This window comes from Nasonia vitripennis, chromosome 1 (assembly GCF_009193385.2).
Source record: "Nasonia vitripennis strain AsymCx chromosome 1, Nvit_psr_1.1, whole genome shotgun sequence".
Taxonomy (NCBI): Eukaryota; Metazoa; Arthropoda; class Insecta; order Hymenoptera; family Pteromalidae; genus Nasonia; species Nasonia vitripennis.
In genome coordinates, this window is record NC_045757.1 from 15,717,785 (window position 1) to 15,724,093 (window position 6,309).

The window sequence follows — 6,309 nt, forward strand, 5'->3', positions numbered from 1 at the left end:
CAGCGGCAGCGAATGTAAACACCACTCGACGGAGATCTTCTAATCCGCGCGCAGGTATGCGCCCAGTCAGGTGGTGGCCGACTCTCTTCTCCTTCGAAATCCGCTCTACTTTCGGGTAATGGGACAGATGAGCGGATTTCTCGGAGGAAACGCCGGCGAATCGACCGCCTCGCCGTGGATATATATCGAGCAAGGGAGGGAAAGAGAGAGACGCGAAAGAAGATTATAAGCGTAGTCGGGATTAAGCGGGATACCGCAACTGGAAGTGGCTCAGGAGATTGTGCAACGTCCTCGTAAATTTCCTCGCAGCCGGCTTAACCTTGCTTTTGCGCAACTCTGTGCTGCACGTGTATATCGTTGTTTACACACATACACACTCTCTCTCTCTCTCTCTCTCTCTCTCTCTCTCTCTGCGGCATCGACAAACTTAATTTAATTAATCGGGCTATCGATGCGTGTGCGAGCGGCACAGTTAGATCGGAGCAGCGCGACAACGAATCTCGCGAGATAATCGCTCTGTAGGTATACAGTAGAGGCAGAGATTCCGTCAGATTACAGCCGCTTCCTCGACGAAACTCTCGTCCCGGTCGGTGGCGTAGACGCACGCGCGCAACCCTTTACAACCCCGCAATCGCGATCGTTTTCTCGGCCGCTCGCTCGACACCCATTACCCGCACACAATTCTTCCTCCAATAAAAGAAACAAGCCTCGTTCCCCGCGCGCGTACGTTATATAATATAATGAAGACAACAGTCCCGCGAGCAAACGCACATACAAAAGCGCAAAGGTACATATACCATAGCGAACCCAACGCTGTGTACATCTATATACACACAGACGCGGAGCTACGTGACAGAGACGTCACATTAGATTTGGGATGACGACGCGGGCGCGCGCACAAACGTATCGCCCTGTGCTCATCTAGCCCTTTGCCTCGCGTTCCAAGGGCGCAGCACTTTGCTTCTCGGCGCAGATAATCTCGATCTACGCCAAACAGCCCAGCCGTCCATGTGTGTGTGTATGCGTCCGATAATATAGATAGCATTCAGGGAGCGAGCGGAGCGAGCAGTCGCTGGATTCAATAAAGCAAGCGAGCAGCGGTCCAGCCGTGAATGAGGGCATTGTACGCGGCGCTCGACGCTGCTTTTCGCTGGAACCTCGCCGGAGAACTGCGCCCGAGTGTGTAAGGAGCGTGCATGCGGGAAGCAGTGCGAATGTGCGTGCAAACACGAGTTCGACGAGCCGTAATCTGCTGCTGCTGCTGGAGGATGCTCGCGAGACTTTCGTTTGATTTATCGCCCGTGCGATGCATCTATGTACGAATAAAAAAAAAGTATATATTAGAAGTTTATACGCACCTGGCGTGCAGCGCGAGCGATGCACTGGCCGAGAGCACTTTCAACCAGATGTATACCCTCGCCTGTATGCCAGAAACACGGAGAAGTTTTCTCACTATCTATCGCGTATATTTATAAGCCAGGCTCGCTGTGCGCCAAAAAATTGTATCGCGCGTTGAGCAGCTGTCCGTCAATTTTTTGCATCGATCGCGCGCGCAGAGGAAAAAAAAGAAGCAGTACCTCGAAAAAAAAGAAGGGAAAGGGCCGAGTGCAGTATGCGCCGCTGAGAAGAATAAAAAAAGACGAAGAAGTTCGGATGCATGCGAGCTGTTGCTGCTGCACGGATCTCCGGCCGATCGCGAAATTGCCCAAAGCGCTGCAATAAGCCATGAAGATAGGCACAGTGAATACGTTGTCGAACTTGCTCGCGCGTCGCTCCCTCTATACCCTTTTTATAATGTATAAAGATATGTGTATCCTGTACCCGGAATAATTATATAGACGCGCGAACGCGAGCCTCGGCTACATCGTGCTCTTCTTTTCTTCCTCCTCGCTGTCGACGCTCGGCGCGGAGTTCGGAGATTCATCAGGGAGATCATGCCGGCTGGAAGGCTTTTGCGCGCGTAGAGGGCTGCCTTTTTTCGGAGATTTTGTTTTTGGCCGGCTAATCGAGTTAACGTTTTTTTTTAGGATAGTCTTGGTTGAATTTGATTATGCCGCGATCGCCGCAGTCGAACGTGTTGAAAAGTGTAAGGAAATAATGAAATCGTTCGTGGATCGCAGTTTCAACCTGAGCATAATAGTACATTACCATACGTGTGACTTAAATGGTTCTTTTTTACACGGTGCAGTTAGCACCCGAGCGTAGCGAGGACGCTAGGAGCCGTGTAAAACTGAACCATTTAAGTCAGGAGTATCGTATAAAATTTTATAGCGTAGACTCTAAAGTCCGCAAGTCTCGCCTATTCGTGACTAAAGTAGTACTACTGTAGTCACATACAGGCGTGACTTAACAGCGGATTTTAGCCACACTGTGCTATAAATGTAATTTACGAGATGCGATGGCACATTTTTTTAGAATAAAAAGGAAAGTCGTTGAAATATTTGTCCTGTACAGGAACGTAGGATAAAAAACTCATTGTTTATATTTTTCTATAAAATAAAATTATTCTAAGCCTACTAGTAACGATTTGTAAATTTTTTAGAGCACTATATTTACGATATTATGATGTAGTATTATTTGTTAGCGACTAGTGTTCTGCCTTCGTTGGATGCTCAATTTGTTTTCGATACACACGACTCAGTTTGTTTTCTGAGTCGCTTGTGCGCGGAGTAAAATATTTTAACAGTCGCTGCAGTAATTTCCTACTTAAAGCATCAGGCTATATCGCTCATCTTCTAAACGATTCACAAAAATCATGAAAACTGCGACGTTTTCTCTCTTCTTACTTCTTTCCGCTGTCATTTGCATCGAGATAAGTGCTTGTAAGTTTCTTAACCTAAATATCTTAATTTGCATATGTCTATTTTTCAAGCTTCGTCATAACGTTATGTTACAGACTGCGATCCAAGCCAATGTAAGCCTTGGTGTCTGAAAGCATTTTTCGCAGGTGATTGCACCAGTGAGGGTGCTTGCAACTGTGATGTATAGCTTCGCAGTAAGAATTATGAGGTATCACTCTAAATACTCCAGCAGCAGATAATTTCATAAAATTTAAACTACATACCATAATGTACGCGTATACACACTGTGAGCATCAAAACATTTTCAATAAAATACGTTGAAGCGTTCGTTATCGCGATTGTCAGAAGCGCAGTCATTACCTTGAAACCAGTCCTCCGAAATCCATCAGGCCCGTTTTAACGATCGAACAGCTGACTCTTGGTAAGCGAGCGCACGAATCGAAAGGCCGCCTGCAATAAAACGGCGCATAACGACCGACAGTAGCCGTATACTGCGGCGATACAGCCATCGTCCTGATTTCGCGGCTCAGGCGCAATAATATGCTCGGCTCGACGGTGGCTCGCGTGTCAATTTTGTCGCAGGTGCCACTTATGCGCGCCCGAAAAAATATCGCATTCGAATCGCAGCTGCACTCGGGAAGGTATAATGTATCTCGAGTGCAGGACACCTGACACGAGGATGCGCTTATGCATTCCGATTCGATTCCGTTGCTTTTGATCGTTCGCGCGCGTGGCCGTAAGTGTTCGCAATTTAGAACGTATAATGTGTACCTCGAGATTTTCGGATGAGGCATTGTTTGACACGTTTGAATCCTTCTTATAATTTTTTTTTTGTAGTTGGTATCGAATATCTTAAACTGTCACGAGTTTTGACAGCTGCTAGAAGAGGTTGTACCGTTGATTGTTTTAATTGAAAACTTGTAGTGTCAACATCTGGTATCATCATTATTTTCCACCTAAAATAACAATTCGAAAAAATAAAAAGAACGCCTCGATAAAGTGCTCCACATCGCATTGAATTTGCCCTGAAACGCGATACATTCATGCAAACGAGTCTTCTGCGTGCAGCATTATCAGGCGGTTTTCATCTCTGGTTTCGGCCTCACCTGCGCGCAAAACAGCCCCGGAAAATCCGCATCCCCGGCTTGCGCAACTTCGGCCGCATACACCTGGACACCTTTATCCCAAAACATTAACGCGTTCTTACGCGATATCTGATTGCGGCTCCGGTCCCTTATTCCCGCAAACCGCATACTCTCCCGACCTTTTCTGCGAACGGTAAGCGTCGTCATCGTCATCGGCCGCACTAGCGGAGGAGAGCGTTGCGCAAAAAATCCATATCTCGCCGGAACCCCCAAGAAGCTTACGCTTACGCAAGAGCCGGTGGTCCGTCCGTCCGTCCGTCCTCCCTCTCTCGCACCTTATCCTTATCCACGAGTAGATTGCGCACTTGCGATAGACAAATCTCGAAAAAAACCCGCGCTCATTGTCTTCCCCGGAGAGGACTGGGTGCAGCTATGCTGCGCCGAAATTTCATCGGGCGCAAAGCAAAACTAACGAATGGCCCCCGCCGCGCGGCTGAGCCTGACTAATCCGGGCGTCGAACAAAAAGAGTTGGCGCCGACGTATAACTGCAGCGCACAATGCGCCGGACTAAGCCCTGTAAACACTGCTGCCTTCGACGACGACGACCACTCCAGTTTCTCGACTCTATCAGCTCGGCGGATCTTCCTCTCAGCTCTCGTCTCTTCTCTATTCTCCGCAGCGCTACTGTATTCGTACTACTCGCTATACTTCTGCTCTCCTTTTTTCCGCTACGTTTCGTCTTTCGAGCGCATGTCTTTTCGGAGCTTTTTAACCTTCTTTATGCTCGCTCTCTTCTTGCGCTGCAAATCTCGTTTGCGAGCTCAATGCTCGACCGCCGCTGCCGCCGCCGGACGTTTTTGTCGCCACGGCGCTGCACAATGCACGAGGCTTCGCGCCACTTGCTCGCATCTATTGCCATTATCTGCCCTAATGCGAGCATTTTTCGCGTCTCAACATTTCTGTGCGGCTGGGTTTTGTTGCGTCGCCGGTGGTACTTTTGTGCTCCCTTGGCTTCCCTCAATGCCTCGTAATTGCATTAGCGTATTTTTTTCAGAAATAAATTCAAGCCCGAAAAAATACGCTGCGCGATTACGTTTTTTATTCTTCTCCCGTAGTCATTAAAAATTACGCGAGTTTCCGCGAAACTAAAATTTTGATATCCCGAGCTGCGCGCAAAAAACGCGAGAGACCACTGCAGCGCACGCGAGAATTCGAGCGTCGGAAGAGGAGAGAAGCAGCAGCAGAGCCGAGAGGGTTCTCTCGTTTAATTTTGCGGTTTAATTATTTTTTAAATTAAACCGCGCGGCAGCCAGCTCGTCCTTCCTCTCCGACGTTCTCTCCGCTTCTTCTTCTCCTCTCGCGTTTCGCGCGGCTCCACCCATCGCTTTTTCCGAGGATATTCCCGAGCAGAATTTTAACTTTTCTCTCGGCCTGATGCTGATTTCGATTAAAAAAGAGCCCGAGCACTGTCTTTATTACCGCGCTGGAGCAAAAAATTAGAAAATAAAAGGAGGAAAAGGCATACACGTATGGCTGGACGAGGAAATTATTTTTTGCCCGCGACGATTCCTCCGCAGTAAAACACGATCCTAGGACATTTTCATCGTAGCGCGAGGCTCCAAGAAAGAGAAGCGGACAAAGGAAACGAGCTCTGCAATCCGCGAGATTAAAAGTCCTCGGAAAATAAACGTTATCGGGAGCTCGGTCGCTCGTGCCGCTGCTGCTGCAGTATAAGAGAAAAAGGCCGCAAAGCAAAGCGCACCTATATGTGCTTGATTTTGTTTTATTTCTCGGGAAGATAGTGCGGCCGCCGCCGCCGGGGCTCGTTTTGAATGTGAAATACACGCGAAAGAGTCGAGGGGGTCGCTTTCTCTCTCTCTCTCTCTCTCTCTCTCTCTCTCTCTCTCTCTCTGCGTGCTGGCGAGCTCATTCGTTCGGTGTTACACATGCGGGGGTGGCTTCCCGACAAAAAGGGAGAAAAATGCAAACGCGACTCGCCTCCGGCTTGAAGGTGACTCTGTGTTCGTATACGTGGCGGCTGTGAGCTGGATGCGTGTATACGTGAATGCTGCACACGAACGATGACGTGCTTGCTGCTGAACAGTTTAAGCCAGCGTAAGTTTGAGCACGATTTTCAGTTTTATGCCATCGTAAGCTTTTGTTTGCTTAAATAACCAACACGCAGTTTATATAGCGCAATTTCCGCGAACTTTTGGTATATAAGGTGCGTTGGCAGGTGCAAGGGTGATCATCGTCGACAAGAAAACTGTTGGAATACTGCTGTGCATTAAAATCATAAAGTTTTTATTATTTGCTTTTTTTGTTACTAATCGTTGCCGTGATGCATTCCGAAGGATGGCCTGGTAAGTTACAATACAAAGCTTTTTTGCATATTTGCTATTACTCATTTTTTATGATAAAG

At 47.9% G+C, this 6,309-nt stretch overlaps 1 long non-coding RNA gene across 1 annotated transcript; it reads left to right on the top strand.

The window, feature by feature from the left end:
* Positions 1 to 2,659: 2,659 nt before the first annotated feature.
* On the top strand, positions 2,660 to 3,139 carry LOC116417011. Its single transcript, XR_004227315.1, has 2 exons — positions 2,660 to 2,822; positions 2,897 to 3,139. It is a non-coding gene; the product is annotated as an uncharacterized LOC116417011 (long non-coding RNA).
* Positions 3,140 to 6,309: the final 3,170 nt, after the last annotated feature.